Here is a 21,952-nt window from a genome sequence, read left to right on the forward strand (position 1 = left end):
AATCGCAGATCGTGACTAGGACCACAGTGTAGATCATCTCCCACCTACAGATCTTAGACAGTTTGTTGGACCAAGGATACCTCATGTGACTCCTGCAAATGTGCCTATTGCAGATAGAGTTGTCATTGCTTCCCAAAGGGAAGCAATTGACACTATTGGGCACTTTGCATCTGTGATAGCTAGTATCACATCAGATTCTATTGGTCATTATCTTCATAGTCAACGTCCTCGTTCACTTGGTCGACCATCTTCATAGGCATCTAGTAGCACTTTAGGTGCCTCCTCTGATGATGCATATAGAGTTGTTGGGCTACCACTACCAGGCGATATTCATGGTCTTTCAGGACAGCCGACACATATGGATATGGCACTATATTTTTTGGAGGATATGTTGCACTTTATTAGCTATATTTCTGATACACGGAGGATTCTAGTACACTCAGTGATGGATGTTGTTAGACAACATCAGAGCCCTGACATAGTTCGACAAACATAGGCCACCATGCTAGTGATAGATGATACACCTGTGCATAGCTCATAGCATTCGAGACCAGACTCACAACACTCTACAAATGACTCAAGCATACGAGTTGGAGATGTCCATATCATAGTTGAGGGTCTTGATGATTTTGGTGAGTAGTTGCGAGGCTTGTCTGAGATTGATACTAGTTCGACCCTGGGTATTTCATCATACATGGACCTGTTGTTTGGACCTGGCAGTATTGATTCTACACCAAATGTACCCAGCCAGTTACACAATCCACTTCACAGAGATTTACTAGCAGTTGGACATGGAATTTTAGGCTCATGTGCATTAGTAGATGATACGATGGAGTCTGCTTATCATCCTCCACCTCTAGAGACCCAGGTACATATATAATTTATTTTTAATTTTAAAAATATATGAAATTAAAAAATATGTTCATTTATTGAAAAATTTAGTTCATATATATATGTAGATATTTAATTTAATCTTTAACTCGTAATAAATCATGTAAGCACAGGTCGCTGAGCACATGGTTACACATATTGTTGGTTCAGGGCATCATGTACATGAGAGAGATGATTCTATTGAGGCACTTGGTAGTACTCTGAAATGTTTCTTTACTAATTTTGTATGACATTTCAAGCCTCAAATCAGATCTTTAAAAATCAAACAACCAATATTACAAAGATCCACCAATTTCTCAATAAAACCCAAATCGGGTATGTCCGAAATAGTGCCAAAAAAACTCCACAACTTCACAAATTATTAATAAATCTGAAAATGGAAATTTTTACAAAAATTTCAGCAGAATAATGGCCTACAAAATGACATTTCCAGATCTGTATAGCCTTTACACCACAGTTCACAAATGTAGGACAAAAACTATGCTCATCGGGCTCCCGAAATTAACACAAAAATGCTCGGAAACACCACAAAAAAACTAATAATCTATCTTATAAGTTTAATCATGTACCAATAAATATATTCAGATCTATTTTAACATCTTACACTCTGAAATATAGCAGCAACCCAAACTGATATGAAATACTCAACTAAAAACACCAAACTCATACAAAAAACACACCCGAAAACCCAAAAATCTGCACTGTTCAGCACAAAGGAAAACTCTGTATGAGCATGCACATGGAATGGCTTCAAAATCCCATCCTTAGCCTTCCTAAAAATCTGAAAACTCCTGTTCTTGGGTCTCCTTCTCCACAGGTTTGGCAGCCTCTGAAGAACAACAAAGAAATGAGCAAAAATCAAGTTCTGGAATAAGCCCAAAATGCCTCCAAACCCCTTAAAAGAGGGCATAAACCTAACTCACATCCAAGAGAGGTTAACAAAATAAATTTAATAATAATTTTTATTTATTATTCCATTGGTTTCCAAAGATTAGCCCCTTTTGCCAAAACTTCACCTTTTTGGAGCCTGCCTGCCTTAGCAAAGTTTACTATTTTTAATTATTTGAAAAGGGGACATGACAAGTCCTCCCCTCCCAAATATTGCTTGTCCTCAAGAAATGAAGGTTAGAATTCTTAAGAATATGTGCTCCTTCCCAAGTTGCATCCTCTAGTGGTAATCCTTTCCATTTGACCAAATGCTCTATGACGCTCCTGTTTCTCAATCTTTTCTCTCTTGTATCCAAAATCTCTTCTGATATCAAAACTAATTTCCCTTCATCATCAAGAGGCGGTAATTTTGTAGATACTATGGTTTTCTAGCCTAGAACCTTCTTTAGGAAAGATACATAGAAAATATTATGTATTTTTCTATTTGGTGGGAGCTCTAATTCATAAGTTACCTCTCCTACCTTCTTGATGATCTTATAAGGCCCATAGAACCTTGGCTTGGGTTTCTCTGCCCCACTCCTCTTCAAGGTTCTTTGCTTATATGGCTACAACCTAACAAATACCAAATATCCCACCTCAAAATATCTTTCAATCCTTTTCCTATCAGCATATAACTTTTGTTGGTTCTGTGCATGTTGTAGATTATCCCTGAGGGACCTTATTATGTCTTGGCTTTGCTTGACGAAATCACTTGCTGTAGGTACTTAGCTATTGGAAAGTATTAGATCAACAAAGGAAAGGGCATCATAACCATAAAGAGCACAAAAAAGAGGCATACCAATAGACATGTGATGAGATGTATTGTAACAATACTCCCCTAGTGTAACCATTTCACCTAAGCATGTTGTTGATTTGAAACATAGTTTCTGAAATATCCCTCTATCCATTTATTAACTATCTCTATTTGTCCATCTGTTTGAGGGTGATAGCTAGTACTGGGAGTGAGTTTAGTTCTTTCCAAATGAAAGAGCTCCTTCCAAAAAGAACTAAGGAATCTATTGTCCCGGTCACTAACAATGTTCCTAGGCAAGCCATGTAATCTAAAAATTTCCTTGAAGAACAATTCGGCCACTTGTGATGCCTTTAAATCAGATGTGATAGGAAAGAAATGTGCATACTTAGTTAGTCTATCTATCACCATATATATGCAATCCTTACCTTTAACCTTGGGCAACCCAGTGATGAAGTCCATGGAAATACTTTCCCATTTTTGTTCAGGAATAGGAAGTGGCTGCAACAATCCTGCAGGAAAATTTTGTTCACTCTTGCTTTGTTGGCATACCATACATTCCTTAATGTGTTTAAGGACATCCTCCTTCATACCCTTCCATGAAAACCACTCTTGAATTTTCCTGTATATCTTGAAGTATCCCTCATGACCAGCCAAAGATGTGTCATGAAAGGCCCTCAATATCCTCTCCTTAGTTTTTGATCCTGGCACTAAGAAGATCCTATTCTTGTAATAAATCAATTCATCAACAATCTTGTACCTATTATCATCCACTAACTTATCCAAAATCTTGGTGGCAAAGGAATCTTTAGCATACTCTAAAATTATGGAGACTTTCCAATCAGCAAAGATAGATGATAAGGAACACAAAGTGAGCTTTCTTGAGAGAGCATCAGCAACCACATTATTCTTTCCTTTCATGTATTCAATATCAAAATCATAAGCTTGCAATTTGCTTACCCATTTTTGTTGATGATCATTCAAATCCCTTTGGTTCAAGAAGAACCTGAGGCTATTATGGTCTGTCTTTACAATGAATATCCCACATACCAAATATTGTCTAAACTTATGAAGTGCATGCATGATTGCCAACATTTCCTTATCATAGATGGAGTAACCTTTCTTTGATTGATTTAATTTTCTACTCTCAAATGCTATTGGATGTCCCCTTTGAGTTAAGACAGCCCCTATACCTTCTCCAGAAGCATCACATTCAACAACAAAAGGTAAAGAGAAATTTGGAATTGCAAGCACAGGGCATGAGCTCATTACCTCCTTAAGCTTATCAAATGTTTTTTGTGCCTCTTCTGTCCAAACAAAAGCTCCTTTCTTTGTCAAATCAGTCAAGGGGGCAGCAAGTTGAGAAAATCCCTTGGCAAATCTCCTATAGTAGCTACACAACTCGAAGAAACCTCTCAACTGTGTAAGATTAGTGGGTGGAGGCCAATCCAAAATTGCTTGGATTTTTTGTTGATCAACCTGTACTCCTTTAGAACTTATAATATGTCCCAAATATAGGATCTCTATCAAACCAAACTCACATTTAGATAGCTTAGCATAGAAAGATTTCTGCTCCAAGATTCCCAAAACAGTGTCTATGTGCTTTAGATGCTCTTCCCATGTTTTACTGTAAATCAAGATATCATCAAAAAATACCAAAACAAATTTTTGAAGATGCTGGCTGAATATCTTATTCATACAAGATTGGAATGTTGCAGGTGCATTAGTGAGGCCAAATGGCATAACTAAAAATTCAAAGTGCCCATAGTGACATCTGAAAGCAATCTTTTCCACATCTTCACTCCTCATTCGGATTTGATGGTACCCTGATCTTAAGTCAATTTTTGAGAAGTATACAACACCATGTAACTCATCAATGAGTTCATCTATGTGTGGTATGGGATACCTATTTTTTATGGTGTTCTTGTTTAGAGCCCTGTAGTCTAGACACATTCTCATTGTACCATTCTTTGTCTTGACAAGTACCACAGATGATGCAAATGGACTAGAGCTAGGCCTTATGAATCCCATGTCCAGGAGTTCTTTAATATTTTTTTCAATTTCTTCCTTATAACCTCTTGGATGGTGGTATGGGGTTGTTATAACTGGTTTGGCGCCCTGTTCTAACTCTATAAGATGCTCAAAACCTCTATCTGGTGGTAATCCTGGAGGCAAGTCATTGAAAACTATACTATGCTTATCAAGAATATTTTGAATTTCAAAATGGAAATTACCTTGATTCTTTGGAGAGCTTGTTGGATGGATTATGACTCCTGCTGCCCATGCTACTTGTCCTCTTTGAAAAGTCCTCTCCATCCTCTTTGCAGAGACCGCCTTAGGTGCTCCATTTGATAAACCTCTCAATATGACTTCTTTCCCATTGGAATGAAATTTAAACTCCATAGTTTGATGGTTCATGTAATAGCCTCCAATAGAGTGCAACCATTGAACACCCAATACAAGATCTATCTCCCCAATACCAACCACATAGAAGTCATCACATAACTCATAATCTCCTAAGGTCTTCTTGAGTTGTTTCACCACCCGTGTGCAAGGCATAGTGAATCCATCAGCTACAGTAACATTGAATCCCTCAAAATCTTCTGATTTAAGCCCTCTTTTCATGACAAATCCCTCATCAATAAAATCGTGAGTTGCCCCACTATCAAGGAGAACTGTCAACCTTTGCCCTGCTAGTACCCCTCAAATTCGAAAGGGATAGTATCTTGGGACTCCTGATAATGCTGCTAAAGTGCCATCCTTGCTGATTTATTTTTCCTTCTCTTCTTCTACCTCCTCCTTAGTATCATGAAATTCCTCATGCTCATCTAAATCAGATTCTGAAGCAACTTCAATATAATGCACTTGACCTTTCCCCAAACAAATGTGTCCTGGAACCCATGGTTCTCTACAAGTAAAACAAAGCTTTTTCCTTCGTAATTCACTCCTAATCTCTTCATCTACCTTCTTTTTTTCCACATTTATCACATCTTTTGGTGGTAGTGTTGGGAAAGTCTTTTTCTGAAAATTTCCCTTATGTTGCCAAAGATTTAGGGGTTTTTGATTAGTGATTGATTTCATAGGCACACAAGTTTCAATTTGCAAGCTTCTTTTGATAGCTTCCTGTAAGGTTGAGGGTGAGAAAGCCTTAACCAAACCCTTAACAGAATCTTCTAAACCATCAAGAAAAAGATAAACAATCCTCTTTTCACTCATATCAGGTACCATAACAACCATTTTTTGAAACTCTTCTATATACTCATTAACTGATTTGGTTTGCTTCAACTTTGACAATTCTTTAAAGTACTCTTCATGATCCTTGAGATCAAATCTATCTATCACTCTTTGACTAAAATCATCAAATGTAGTTACCTGATCATGACCTTGAGTAGTCATTCCATGATACCACCAATCATAGGCTGCATCTTCCAAGTGTAGACTTGCAAATTGAACAGCATCACTCTCCTTCATGGGGTTAAGTGTGAAGAAAGTCTATAATTTTTGTAGCCATGCTCTAACTAAAATTTTATTTGTTCCATCAAAAGTAGGTGTTGTAAACTTACTTATTTTATTTTTGAGCTCTCTTCCACTTATGTCATGCTCCCTCCTATTCTCTTTCTTGGGCATCAAAGTGTTCATCATATCCACATATTCTCTAAAAGGAACCGAACTATGAAAGTCATCATCTAAGCCGTTGTAAGTAGCTCTTAATGCAATCAAGTTACCTGTAACCTCTTTCACGAGATTAATGGCTGGATTTGGTACTGGTGGCTCATTGTAGGCAAGAAAATAGTTTTGGTTGATTTAGATGGTGTGGATTTCAGATTTCTTGGCTCCTCTGAAGTGCTCCCTTTCTCATTAATAGATGCAACTCCTTGTAGTTTTTCTGTCAATATTCACAAAGCCTCTCTAGTTTCTGCCAAACTATCCACTGTTTGCTTTTGAGTATTTTGGATGTCTTGGAAGAATTTCTTTGCCATCTCATTTGGATCAGCCATACTTTTCCCTTCCTTGGATTTTGTACTTTTACTTTCAACTGGAGGTTTGATCAAAATTTCTTCATTCTTTTCTCACTGCAAATATCTTTTTCCTCTTTCACTTAGTTGCATGCGACCATAAATTTTGACATGCAACTGATTAGAAGCAACATGCAACCATAAATTATGACATGCAAGATCTGGGTAGTTGTCAAAACTAACATGCAAACTTCTACAAACCCTCAGGCTGGCAAGATCATTGCTTTGATACCACTGAAATGTCCCTTTACTGATTTTGTATGATATTTCAAGCCTCAAATCAGATTTTTAAAAATCAAACAACCAATATTACAAAGATCCACCAATTTCTCAATAAAACCCAAATCGGGTATGTCCGAAATAGTGCCAAAAAAACTTCACAACTTCACAAATTATTAATAAATTTGAAAATGGACATTTTTACAGAAATTTCAGCAGCATAATTGCCTACAAAATGAAATTTCCAAATCTGTATAGCCTTTACACCACAGTTCACAAATGTAGGACAAAAACTATGCTCATCGAGCTCCCGAAATTAACACAAAAATGCTCGAAAACACCACAAAAACACTAATAATATATCTCAAAAGTTTAATCACATCTCAATACATATATTCAGATCTATTTTAACATCTTAAAGTCTGAAATACAGCAGCAACCCAAACTGATATGAAATACTCAACTAAAAACACCAAACTCATACAAAAAAAACACACCCGAAAACCCACAAATCTGCACTGTTCAGTACAAAGGCAAACTCTGTATGAGTATGCACATGGAATGGCTTCAAAATCCCATCCTTAGCCTTCCTAGAAACCTGCTAACTCCCATTCTTGGGTCTCCTTCTCCACAGGTTTGGCAGCCTCTGAAGAACAACAAAGAAATGAGCAAAAATCAAGTTCTGGAATGAGCCCAAAATGCCTCCAAACCCCTTAAAAGAGGGCATAACCCTAACTCATGTCCAAGAGGGGTTAATAAAATATAATTTAATAATAATTTATATTTATTAGTCCCTTGGTTTCCAAAGATTAGCCCCTTTTGCTGAAACTTCACCTTTTTGGAGCCTGCCCGCCTTAGCAAAGTTTATTATTTTTAATTATTTGAAAAGGGGACATGACATGGTCAGGTACTTGAGTTTTAAATAGTTTTTTTAAAGTTCGTATTTAATTTGAATGTACATTTACATGATGCACATATGTATATATATGTTTTAAAGATAGAACTCTAACACATGTATGTTAGGGGTTGATGCGCCTCGGCGAGAGGATGTACAGGAGACTCGATCAGAGGGTCGTTCCATTCGTATGCGTCTTGAGGGGTCCTTCTAGTAGTAGATCAAATTTATATTTTTTTGATACATTTATATATTGGAGGTCCAGTTTACATACGTACACATGTGTATTTTAGTTTCTTGATGACATGCATGTACTTTCACTACTTATTTGATTATTGAGTATTTCAGCAGTTAGATACCATCACATGTATGTATATATGACTTTTTATATTTTTCTACATATGTGTATTTATTCAAAATTTATAGTTTTCATTTCAGATACATAGAGATATATTAGATCTGTAGATGTTTATTCTTGAGACGTGTATATGTGTACATATGTGTATTTTTTTGTGTTATAGCTATAGAACATGATCTTGAGATGTGTGTACATGTATATCAAATATCAATTAGTAGGAAGTTAGAAAGATACATATTTCTTAAATTATCAATTACTAACCCGCTAAAGATAAATATTAGTTTTATGTGGATAAAAATATGTTAATAAACTAACCTAAATGATAACTATGAACTTATAATTTTACAATTTTAAAAACACATGTTTAATTTTCACTTATGAAATTCAATCTAGTCTGAAAAAAAGTTGATAAATGAATTCAAATTATTAAATTCATCTATGGTACAATTAATTTAAATTATTAAATTATATAGTTTTTTAATAAACTAAATTTGATAATTAAGAAGTTATGATCATACAATTAAAAACACATTTAATTCAAGATGAAATTCATTTAACAATAGCCAATACATTATTATAAGGAACTTTTACAAAATATAATATTAAAAAAATATTAATTTAAACTAATTTAAACTTTAAGAGTACATGACCGTAGATGTAATAAAGTAACATTAAAATATATAGTTTTTTAATAAACTAACCTAAATGATAACTATGAACTTATAATCTTACAATTTTAAAAATACATGTTTAATTTAAGAATTGTAACATAGATAATGAAACTTATTGGCCAGTGTTCAAAAGAAATCAATGTGTTCATGCAAGGCCCACCTTTTTTCTACTATGAGAATGATGCTTTTGCATCGAAGGATATTTGGAAGACAATACCCAAACAATTTAATAGTGTTGAACCAGAGTTGGTGGACTCAATGTTCTTTTTAGCTTCTAGAAGAGCAAGAGGGTATGTGCATAACCTTCCAAAAGAAGAATTATTTCAAGCAGAACCTCTCCCCCCCATGACTATTCAAGAAGCACTTCCACAAATAAAAAAATATTGGCCTTCATGGGATCAGAGGAAAAAATTAAATTCCATAGGCTTAAGATGATGTGGCACTATCTTTATTGATCAACTAAGAGTTATGATTCAGAATTCACGAGGGCAACTGCAAGATAGTGCACAAAAATATATACTTCAAAAGTGTGAAGAGTGGAATTTGGTATAGGTGGGGCCAGGTGACCTCATCCCTCTAGAGCTTCATGAGATAGAGCTTATATTAGGATTTGATAGAGATCACACTCGTGGAACTTCTTGTCTGATTTATCACTTGCGTTGTTTGGGTAATTCATTCCAAACAAATACAGTTGCATATCATTTATCAGTCTTGAAAGCATTATATCCTAATGGTGTCAAAGTACTTTCTTTGTTTTCTGGTATTGGTGGAGTAGAAGTTGCTCTTCATCAACTTGGGATACATTTAAGTTATGTTGTATCTATTTTTTATGAGTTTCCTCGCATTATGATGGAAGTGAGGGAAATAATGCACTAAAAAGCCTCAGCTAATAATTTTTCCTGATCAATGTGTAGGCTCATTTTTTTTATAAATAGCTCAATGCTAATAGGCTACTTGAAAAATGGAAAAGGATTTTAACCAAAACAGAATGTTCTCTACTGATTTTAAATTGTCAAATCTAAGGATTACATACCCTAACTAAGAATAGTAATTTTTTTTCATTTTCAAACTAGTTTTATAAAGGTCTACAATCATAAAATACTTTTCTTTTTAATGAGAGTTCAATTTTCAGTCATCCAACAAATTTCTTTAAACTGATTCTAAAGTGGTTTGTCGTGGAAGCTTATTTATTGTTTGCAACTATTGTTCTATTTTACAATGATACAAAATCACCATATTTATTGTTTGCAACTACTTGAATTTCCTTAGAACTTTTTAAGGTGGAGTATGGAGAATCGTAAATTATTAAATTCATCTATGGTACAATTAATTTAAATTATCTAATTATCTAATTTTTTTAAAAATTAATGAAAATTAAGAATTTATGATCATACAATTAATCTAAACACATTTAATTCAAGATGAAATTCAATAGTTTGAAAAGAAGTTGATATTTAAGAATTGTAACATAGATAATGAAATTGTGTAAGTTCGATCTAACTTATAGCCTATTTATATCAAGTTGTTAAATTATTAAATTCATCCATAGTACAATTAATATTATAGTTTTCAAATAAACTAATGATAACTGAGACTTGAATATTCAAATTAAAAACACAATTTCACCAATGTTGATATTCACATTATAAGATAAAATAAATCTCATGGCCTAATCAACCATATTTAATTTGATATTATAATTCACATTATTAAAAAAATGAGTTTTACACCATTCAACAACATCATGTGCATCATTTACACGAACTCCCTGATAATTCATTTGATACTTTCACAAAGCACGTTTGATGCAAGCTCCAGCACCATCATGTTCACCTTTTCCATGGCCACTCTCAAAGAAATTCCATATGTGTTTTATATTCTTATTGCGATGATATCTACACAATGCATAAAATGGTCTAGATAATTTAAACTGTGCGGCACATCCATTAGACCAAACATAATGTTTATCAACATTTATGTTTCTTTCTTTCACATAAGAAAAGAACGTATTGAAGAAATGTTCTACATAGTGAATGTCATGTTCTTTATCATCACTTATATAAAAATGATATTCCTTTATAATTACTCGTGCTTGAACTGTACTCTGAACACCATCCAAATCTAATTGTGCATGTCTATAAAAAATATGTACCATAATAGTGACATGCTTATTAAAGTAATAATCTAATTGAATTGCTTTCTTATGAACAAATGAATAGTTCTCTGCAAAATCAACAACTGATACAATTGTTCCAAGTGGAAAATTATCTCTCAGATTTTGAAACTGTTGTGCTTGCCACTTTGCAAAAAATGCATGACAAATATAAGGTTGAATCAATTTCTTAAATCTGTCCATAAATGTTAGAACAGGAAACTCCTCTTCAACATATTCCAACCTTTTTGTTTCTTTCCCCAACTTTGTTTCATTCTTGACATACTTGTAACTTTTGCAATTCAATATTTTTGTTACATCAATATTTTCAGTTTTCAAAGGAAATAGAGCCAATTCACCACATGTTTCACATAATCCTTTGATACAATTTATTTTACCAATTGGATCATCTATGTTGTCACACAAAATGGATGATATAAACTCACTTCTCCTACTAGGAGTAGCAGCATTAACCATATGAGTCTTCTATAAACTTTCAAAATACCTGATAGTGGAGATCAAACTCAATATGATGACGACAACAACAAGTTTCAAACACTTTGTTTGACCTCACAAAGTATGGCTTCAATTTTTCAAACAATGTTTGCCCAACTTTTACATTAGGATGTTCATTACAAAACGACACATATAACTCATGTTGTGTTGTGTCCAACCAATGTTTTGTATGATGTTCATATTGACTAGGTGCAGTCTTATGCCCGATAACATCTCTACTATTTGATGAAGGATGAGTGTTATCAATCCAAAATGATATGACTAAATTTTTTAATAACTCTTCAATTCTATTAGAATGAGGTGCTCTACACACGATTGCCCAGTTGCCCTCCATAGTACTGTCATCCACAATTAATCTTCTCTTAACATATTGTCTCATTGTTTTCCTACTAAAACCCATTTCAGATGAAATTGAAGATATCTGTCTATTTTGAGACATATTTTTACTTACAACAGACATCAACATCACTTTTCTTCCTAGAGACTTATCTTTAGTTCGAGAGTGTTTTCCTATGTTTCTCAAACCTTTTTTAACATTTTCAATCCAATCAGTTTGCATGCTAGAAAATCTTCTCTTCTTTGATGTTGTGTTTACACTTAAAAATTTCAATGCCTCTTGCAATTTTTTTTGTGTAAGAAAAAGTGAAAGGAATTGAGCTTGTTCAAGCATTTTAGTATTATCAAATTGAGTCATAATTTCTCTTATCTTCTTCTTCATTGACCTTTTCTTAGAAAAACTTAATGGTTGAACACTAGCTGCAAGTTTTCTCAATTTACCTAGATCCATTTTAAGTAAATGATCTAAATTCTTATGAGAAATACCATAGTTTACAGATTGGACAATATTTAAGAGTTCATCCATACCAGTTCCTGCACTTGATCTCAACCCTTCTTTGATTTTTGTTACTGGAATTTCAACAGGGACTGATCTTGAGCCTTCTCCAACATCCATTGTTTGAGATTCAACAAAGAAAGATTCTGACCCGTCTCCAACTTCTGTTATTTGAACCTTTGTAGGGACTGATCTTGAACTTTCTTCAACATTCATTGTTTGAGATTCTGTAGGGAGTGTTCCTAACCTCTCTCCCATACGCACTACTTCTACTTCTGTTGATCCTTCTTCAACATTTCCTTCATCTTGTTTAATTCGATGATAATGTGTCGCAGTCTTCTGAATATTTCTTTGTTCTACTTCATCAGATCTTTTTCTTGCATATTTTTTTTTTCTTCCTTTCTCATTTCCCATTATAAAATAAAAAATAATAAAAATTTATCCCTTGCCTCAAGATAAATTTTGTGCAATAACCAGATTAAAAATCACTGTATAGATTTGCCTGTCACTGTTGGTACTTTTAAATTGTTTGACAGAAATCAATAGAATGCAGTCATCTACAACAAAGCATAAATATTCTTCATTATAATATGACTAAAATATGTGAGTCACATTCTTTACAAGTGGAAAAGCATGAAATCCTTCTTAAGCCATCATTGAATCACAAACAAATAACATGGTATGAATACTAGAATGTTTCTCCTAAAAAATAAATTGTTTTTCATTTTATGAAAAAATATTAGTCTATTTTTTCAAGAATAAATTGATGGATAAAAGACAATGGCATCAGCTATCAAAAGAAGCAAACATAATGTTAGAAATCCCCTCTTTCGTTTGTAGCTCTCATGTCCTTCTTTCTTCTCCAAATGATGTAGCTCCAAATGATGTGAGTCCTAAAATCAATCTTAATGTCCTTTTGGGATATTTAGGAATTGGTGGTATCTCATCAAACAAAGGATTAACATTGATATGTTCAAATGTACCTTAGATGATTTCGATGGTTGATTCTTGATGAGACCTTAAAGGTGTCATTATTGCATTTGATAACTCCAAAGGTTGTGTCCTAGTGAGTGTTGGCATGATACCTCAGAATGCAAATGCAGTGGAGGGAAACTTAAATGAGCTTTATGTCTTCCAAGTGCGTACCGAGACTACCAATTGTGCACTTGAAGTGTGCAGTTAATAAAAAATGGTTGCAGTTGGTAAAATAGGGTTGCAGGGTGCCTAAAATGCAAATTTTGAGTGTTTTGAATGATTTAGAGTGTTTCCTAAGGTCTTGGGATGCAATGCAAGGTGTGGAAGTGTAGATTAGGGTTCTTGAACCTAGAATGAAACACCTAATTACCAAGTACACCCTAAAACTACCAAGTGTGCCCTAAAACTACCAACTTCGACCATGAAGTGTGCAGTTGGTAAAATAGGGTTGCAGTTGGTAAAAGAGGTCAAAACTTGATAATTAAGATGTGGGTATGCAAGATATGAGTATTTTTGGAATTTTTAAGTGTTTAGAGATGTTATGCAATGTGAGGAAATGCTAAATGACATAGGGTTTTGATATGCAAAGTGCAAATTTCCTAGGGATGTTATGCAAGTGCAAATGCAAGGTGTCATTTTGAAGGTATGCAAGATGAAGATTATGATATGCAAAATGAAAGTTAGGGTTATGTTTTGGACTTGGTAAAGATGCTAAAGGTAGGTGTATGAAAAGTGGACTATGCAAGGGATGGTTTCCTAGGGTTGATAATGATGTTTAGGCAATGCAAAATGAGAATAGGTGATCAAGAAGACAAGTTGGTTGATGGACAATTTGATAGGGTTTGCACAATGCAATATGAGGGGGATATACCACTAGGGTAAGTCAAAAATGAAATTTAGGAATATGATTATGCTAATGATAGAGGTATACGTAAGGTTTCTTGAACTTAGGTGAAATCTTGACAAGGTTTTGACAAGGTTTTGCAAGTTTTCAAGGTGTAAATTTGAATGTTGGCTTTTATCTTGATTATGTTTTACACACACGCAAGATACATTAAGACAATAATAGCTATTGTTAAAAATGAACAATCACACCACAACCTAAGCTTTAGGACTGTATTCACTGAATTCCTACTCCCTTACAACGCACTCACTTCTCGGGGCTATCAAGATCTACGTCTCAAGGGGCATGACTTCCCAAGGGACTGTTGTCTCTACTAAGGATTGCGAGAATGTAAGATGTCTTCACGGGCATGGGTGACCCCTTGAGCCAGTGGATAGAAAGGATTTTGGCCACTAAAACATGGTTTTTAGTAAGGGCATTCCATTCAACAAGTGAGTGATAAACTTCCTCAGAAGGTCTCCCAGCCCTAAGAACTAGGTTTTGACACACCATAAGGGTACTAGAGGAGAGCTATCACTCAGCAATACTGCCGACATGACTTTAACCATAATCGAGTTTTATATAGCGGCTGGAATATTGACCTGGCTTTTGGCCTGTTACCACTCTGAAGTCATCCCCTAGCATACCCAATATCAAGTATCTTGGTTCAAGGTAGGCCTCCTATAAAAGTTACATGGATTTCTCTTACACCCAAGATCCACGAATGGCGAGGGGAGAGGATACATCCAATGAAACTCTTAGGGGTTTAAACATTGTAGACACGCCAGACAAAAAATAAAAAGTTCATTTTAAGCACCAAATGAAGTGTTATTTAATCTAATAAATCCACACACATGGTTTTGACAAACACACAATGGTCTTTGACAACGTCCTGCAAAACAAGCATTAGTAGTTTGTTATGATCATGTCTTTATTCCACGATTGCAACATGCTGCAAGGAGTGCATTAGTAACACAATAAGAATATATGAAATGTCCCTTTTCTGATTTTGTATGATATTTCCAACCTTTAATCAGATCTTTAAGATCAAACAACTGATATCACAAAGATCCACCAAATTTCTTAAGAAACCCCAAATCGGGTATGTCGAAAATAGTGCCAAAAAGCTTCACAGCTTCACCTGTTATTAATAAATTTGAAAGTAGAAATTTTTACAGAAATTTGAGCAGCATAACAGCCTATAAAATGTCATTTCTAGATCTATATAGCCTTTACAAAATAGCTCACAAATGTAGGACAAAAACTATGCTCATCAGGCTCTCGAAATTAAAACAAAAATGCTCGAAAACACCACAAAAACACTAATAAACTATCTCAGAAGTTTAATCACGTCCCAATACATATATTTAGCTCTATTTTAATAGCTTAAATTCTGAAATACAGCAGCAACCAAAACTGATATGAACTGCTCAACTGAAAACACCAAACTCATGCAAAAACCCACACCCAAAAACCCACAAATCTACACTGTTCAGCACAAAGGCAAACTCTGTATGAGCATGCACATGGAATGGCTTCAAACTCCCGTCCTTAGCCTTCCTAGAAACCTGCAAACTCCCATTCTTGGGTCTCCCTAGAAACCTGCAAACTCCCGTTCTTGGGTCTCCTTCTCCATAGGTTTGGCAGCCTTTGAAGAATAACAAAGAATGAGCAAAAATCAAGTTCTGGAATGAGCCCAAAATGCCTCCAAACCCCTTAAAAGAGGGCATAACTGTAACTCACATCCAAGAGAGGTTAATGAAACTTATTTTAATAATAATTTTCATTTATTAGTCCAACGGTTTCCAAAGATTAACCCCCTTTTTCCGAAACTTCACTTTCTTGGGCCTGCCTGCCTTAGCAAAGATTTTCTTTTTTAATTATTTGAAAAGGGGACATGACAATATACATTTTTTAACACTATTAATGTGTTACTAATTTTTAATTTAACTTCAATGCATCCATCAAACAACTTCACTAATGAAAAAATAAATAAATAATTTAAATGTACAATTTTTTACCAAATTGATGCTTTCGATTTTGCGAATGAAATTCATGGCAAAGACAGAAAATGCACGCAAGTCAGGTTGATGCCAAATAGTTTTACAAATGGCAAATAACTTTAAAAATGGCAACTTTTTTGAATTTTTTTGAGTGTTCACACGAACACGTTGAATTATATATGTTTGAGCGAACATATGCCCAAAGTTTTCTAGCGACTACAAAATTTGATGACGCATGTTCGCGTGAACATATGTTCACACGAACATGGGAAATGTGTTTGCATGAATGCCATGTTCGTGCAAACATGCAAAATAATAAAAAATTTAACCTTTTTTTCATTTTTTTTTTTTTTGCTCTTTTGACTTCCATAATTGCAAGAGAATGATCTCCTATTATAAAATTAAAAATGTCAAAATGTGCTGCTTGAAGGAAGCTTTCCTATGACTATAATTTTAATACATATTTTAATCATTAAGACTTTCAAATATGAGTTTAACTCATTATAGGTTCATTACCGATTGAACATCAACCGACTTTGACACCTCGGGAAAATTACTAAATTAGGTCAAAAAAATTTTGAAAAATATGGAGAAACTAGCTTATTGAGATACCTTTCTTTTAAAAAAAAAATGGTTTATGATAAATTGACTTCAAATTATTTGTGTCAAACGAAACGTATGTCTGAATTACGGTTCATGTCACTTCAAAACTTCATAAACTATACAATATTCAACCAAAATAAATCAAACCAAATGCATCCTCTGGATATTGATGTTACAAATCTAACATCGAAAGAATTACTTCATTATCATTTTTAGAAAAAAAAGTTATGTGTGTCAAACGGACTGTCGCTTTTTAAATATTGAATTTTATTATGTACCACTTTTCGAAGGAGATAAAAAAAATTGACATAAATAAATTTTTTTTTAGATTAAAAAATATGGTTACAAAGTAGGAACAAAGTACTCAAAATCACTAGTTTATGTCATCTTGAAATTATTTATAGTTTTGGAGATATAGTCACTTGAACGTGACGTTTGTTGCAAAAATATTGATTTCAGTGTCAAAATTGGTCAAAAAGTGGAACCCATTATTGTGGGATCACCCAGTCCTTGTGTGTAAGATTGTGCACCCTATGATCCAGACTGTTGTGGGCCTCCTGACCTACTAGATCCACTAAAAACACCCCTAGAAGACTGTTGAGTCTTCGCTGGCTATGACTGTGGGGTCTGTACTTTTTGATCCTACCTTGGACCCTATGAATGCCACTGCTTGGGCTTGGAGCCCTGATAACCCTATGAGGGTTTCTGCTATTGCTACTGAGGTTTTTGTTGCTGAGATTGTTGGCCCTTAGAGGACCTTGCTATGTAGTTCTAATTCCCTTTCCAAGGGGCTTTCTACTGGGTAGAGTTTTGGTTCAGAGACCGATCCCGTGACTCTTGTCTACCCTTAGTATCCTCTGCAACTAGTGCAACCTCAACTACCTATTTGAAGGTAGTAGGAAAGGCCATACGAACTGGACCCTGAAGGGTGAAATTCAGGCCCATGATAAATCAATGCACTCACAGTTTCTCATCCTTCATGTACTTGACATATGGAAGGAGCTCGAGAAATCTGCTCTCATACTGAGCTACGATGAGACCCCTCTGATGTAGAGAATAAAACTCCTCAATCTACTTCTGCTTGAAGTGCTCAGATAGGTACCTCTCCCTAAATCTCTCTAAGAATGACTCCCATGTGAGGGTATCCATGCTCACTCCTATAGTCTCCTCCTGATGCCACCAATTGGAGGCATCTCCCCTCAATTGATGAACTACAAGACGTGCCTTTAGATTACTCCCATAAGGATGTAATCCAAAGCATCACTGAAGACTCTGTAACCAGGCCTCTGCTACTATCCCCTCTATGGAACCAATAAAGTGTGGTGGTCCAAGTCTTATCAACTCTTTGATATCATCTTCTATATGTTCATCTCATTCTATTCATTAAAATTGGAAAAATCAAACTGTTAGTTTTGCATTCATCCACTTCATCATCATACATGTTTATAAAGCATTAAATGATGAAACAAATATCTAAAATTAAAGCATCACACATCATAAATAGCATAATAATGTACAGTGCATCAAATAATGTTCTGACATATTGAGTCATGAGTATCAAAATAATAATGTATCATCGATGCTAGGATGGGTCGCGGTGAGGCCTCACAGTGACAACTGAAGTACAGAGTCAATGGTTAAAAATTCAAAGACAAAAACAACATTACCTTGTGGGGTTAGAATTTAAAAAATTTAAAAAATTATGAAAAGATATGAATTACATTGAAAAGTTGCATCCTTCTATTATCTACTATAAATAAGAAGTGATGTGGAGAAATAAAAGGTGTAAAAAAAAATAATAAATAAAAGGGTGAAAAGTAAGAGCCGAATGTTGAGAAGGGCATGCAAAGTAATAAGAAGTATATATGAAGAAATGAATATAAGAATATAAAGTATAGTAGTTAAAAGAAAATTGTTGTGAGAAGCACAAAAGATATAGAGGATCATAAATAAACAAATTTGAGTGCTTTAAGTGAAAGATATATGAAATAATATTATCAATCTAATATGCATCAGAATTTTTAGCATGAAGAATGTGTAATTTGAATTTACAATAATAGCAAGATTGAGGAAGGAAAGGTTGGTGGTAGATGTTTGAAGAGATTTTTTCTCTTAAAAACTCTTAGGGAAATTTGGTAGAGTCTTAACCAATATCCGTCTAAACTTAACACTTTCTTTAGTTGATAACTATGGTATGTTGTATGTTCGTGGAGCTTTGGTTTGAACCTAGATCCCATTATATTTTTGAAAGACCTTGTTGGCTTATGGGATGATCGAGAAATATATGAAAGGAACATACAGTTGCATATGTAATTTTGTAGTGTTCTAGCTTCTTTTGATAATGATTGGCTCATAGAGTATCTGGTCACGAAGGGTATCTTGGAAGATTGGTTGATGCATGCAACCATCACAAACTTCAAAGGCACTCTCAAGGAGCTTTATGTGTAACTTTCATTGCAGATTTTGTATTTTTTTGGTTAGTCTTGATGTCTATATTTCTTTCATAATGCTCCTACTAGACTCTTTAGTAGATTAAGAAAAATATTGGCTCTTCAAGTGACTTTTACTATTTTTGGATAATATATAGTTATAAAAAAAACTATGGATTACGATTACAAAGATTTAAAACTTTATGGTTTCAAATAAGTGGTTATTTTTGTTAACTTGGTATTAAACCCAACCCAAATTTTTAAAGTTTTCATCTTGATTAACTAAGGTTTTTTTTCAGTTAAAGATACCTATGTTGTGGCTCATATCTTCAATGGTCTATGTGAATCAAATGTCCAAAAATCCTATCTTTTGAGTCAAATTGTAATGCCCACTTGTAGTTTTCTTTTCTACTCTATTTTTCAAATGCTTTTAGGCATATTGCATACGTGCATTAGTTTCAAGGATATTAGATTTATAATTATGATATTATTTCATGACTTGAATTGCATGTATATCAATAAATAATTACTTAGTTGATTATATTTCACATGTTGATTGATGATTATGATTACTAGTGCATTAATGATGCTTTAATGGTTCTTAGTTAGTAAATGTCGTTTCTCTCATGATGATATCAAATGATGAGTATTTTATATTCACAATGATGATTTGTACTCAAGACTTATTATGGTACCTACCACATATAACATGCATGTGTATAGTGTGTTACTTTTATGTCTGGCGTGTTTGATGTGGCTAAGGGACAAAGTCATAGTTACCTGCTAGTTGGGATCTACACAATATACCACTCCTTGCCATTGTCTATTTAGCTTAGATATATATGCACATGTACATGCTCGTCTTTTATACAAGTTTGTAGGTACCAAGCATTGACTTCCCTAAATTGCTAGGATGAGTGTGCCCTATCACAATAACTCAATGGTAAGAATGGGGAGATAATGTTAAGGTCCAATCCCAACCATAGCCTAAATACTAGTCCTACAAGGAGGACTTGTAAGTAACTTTCCACCCTTTTTAAAACTAATGAGATTACCTTTGTTTGTGTTGTTTGATTTTGAGTTTTGGTATGTTTTGGTAATGTTGCTTTTATGTGGATTTGACTATGTGATTTATTTGGTAAATGATTTAATTAATATTTTTGTGTTACTCATATAATATTGAGAATTAATAAATATAATTTGATTAAAAAGAAAATATTAAAGTATGATAATATTTAATTGATTAAAAAACTAATTAAATAAATATATGCTTTAATTTAAAAGACTTAATTTAAATATCTAATTTTAGAAAATTGGTTAAAAAGAAATTAGAATATGATGATATTTAATTAATTAGGAATTAATTAAATATGTACTTCAGTTCAAAAGACTTAATTTAAAAGTCTAATTTAAGAAGTTGGATAAAAAGAGAATTAAAAGATTGAAAGATGAAAAATTTAATATTGCTTTATTATAATAATTTAATCAATAAAAAATTAAATTGAAGTTGCATTTAAATAATAAACCACACTTTAAATAGTGCTTGCACTAATTAGTAAAGTGAAGGAAAATAAAATAAAGGAATATTTTAATTTAAAAGTTTTTGAAGTGTGCATGAAAGGATTAAATAATAAAAGTTTATTTTAAGAAAACCAAAAACCCTATGTAGAGTTAAACTCTTTTTTAGGAGATTCAAGCTCATTTCTACACACAGGTTTTGGGAGCAAAATTTTGGAATTGGATCAAAATAATTATTGAAAGTTTCAGAGGGTTTGGATTTGCATGCGTTCACAGATTGTCTCAGATTTTAGTTGTGGTTTTGAGGTAGGGTTTAAAACCTAGTATAGAATTTTATTGAAAGATCTATCTACTTTGTGTCTTTCTAGGTACTTGCATAATGCTTATTAATTTACTATATTGACTTTTGGATAAAGATTTATATTGTAGGTTTTGAAAAGGAAAACTTATTAATCAAGAAAACTTGACTGCAAAAAATTATAGAAAATCACTATGATTGTATTCTTTTCAAAGACTTTCTAATATAGGAAAATTTTGATTATATAAAATTGGAAGAAAATAAAAAATTGAACATCTGAGGTTTCAACTTTAAAGTTGCCATTAGAACCATGTGATTATCATGAATTTTCCAAATAAAGATAAATATTATTCTTACATCTAAAATAATTTATTTGCAAAATTTATCAAAAAAGTAAAAGATTAATTGAGAGAAAAGTATATTGTAACTAAATTTATACATGCATGTGAAAACAAATATACTAAAAATAGAAAACAAAGTGTATTATGGTTGCATGATTTGAGAGATCAAAGGAATGCAAAATTAGTGATTGCATGTTTTAGAAGATCTTAGCAATGTGAAAAAAGGAAATTATATAGTTCTATTATTTTTAAGAAAATTCAATTTTCATATTTATTTTAATATTAAAAAATTAAAAAATTAAATGATTATTTATTAAATTCAAAAATTCAATTTTTGGATTTATTTTAGAAAAAAAATTGGAATTATTTATTCTAAAAACTAAAAAAATACAAATTAATTTTTTTTTTTAAAAGACTAAATAATTACACTTGTTTTAAATGCATGTTGAGATGTCATGTTTATTTTGTGGTGGGTTTGGGGGAGACCTAGTAGTTTGACCATATAGGCATGTTTACCAGAGACTTGGGAAGTGGTTGTTCTTGTGATGCTTTTATGTGATGTTATTTTGTCACGATTATTGTATTCCCAACCAATGTGTTATATCCACGTGCTTGCGTGATGAGATCGAGTTTTTTTGTAAGCTCATGTATTATGTTTTTTTTGGCGTAACCTA

Source organism: Cupressus sempervirens, chromosome 7 (assembly GCF_028749045.1).
Source record: "Cupressus sempervirens isolate cs-2001-9-10 chromosome 7, ASM2874904v1, whole genome shotgun sequence".
In the NCBI taxonomy this organism is placed as follows: Eukaryota; Viridiplantae; Streptophyta; class Pinopsida; order Cupressales; family Cupressaceae; genus Cupressus; species Cupressus sempervirens.